Source organism: Condylura cristata, unplaced genomic scaffold (assembly GCF_000260355.1).
Source record: "Condylura cristata isolate star-nosed mole 26May11 unplaced genomic scaffold, ConCri1.0 scaffold00028, whole genome shotgun sequence".
Lineage (NCBI taxonomy): Eukaryota > Metazoa > Chordata > Mammalia > Eulipotyphla > Talpidae > Condylura > Condylura cristata.
Window position 1 is genome coordinate 17,821,044 of NW_004567129.1, and position 253 is coordinate 17,821,296.

Here is a 253-nt window from a genome sequence, read left to right on the forward strand (position 1 = left end):
CCATGCCATGTGGGTCGCCTCTGGGGCTGGGAGCTGCAGTGGCTGTTGATAGCTTCGTAGAGCTGCACTTTAACCCATTGAGCCACCAGAGAGGGCCCTTTCTGTCGCTCTAAGGGGCAAAAAAAGGGACCTGAGGCAGGCTGGAGGTGACCCCCTCCCTATCTTGCAGTGTCCACTTGCCCTGCCCAGGCAGGAGTCAGGCCCATCCTGCTACAGCCCCCTCTCCCCACTGTGTTTTGCTTTGGGGGAGACA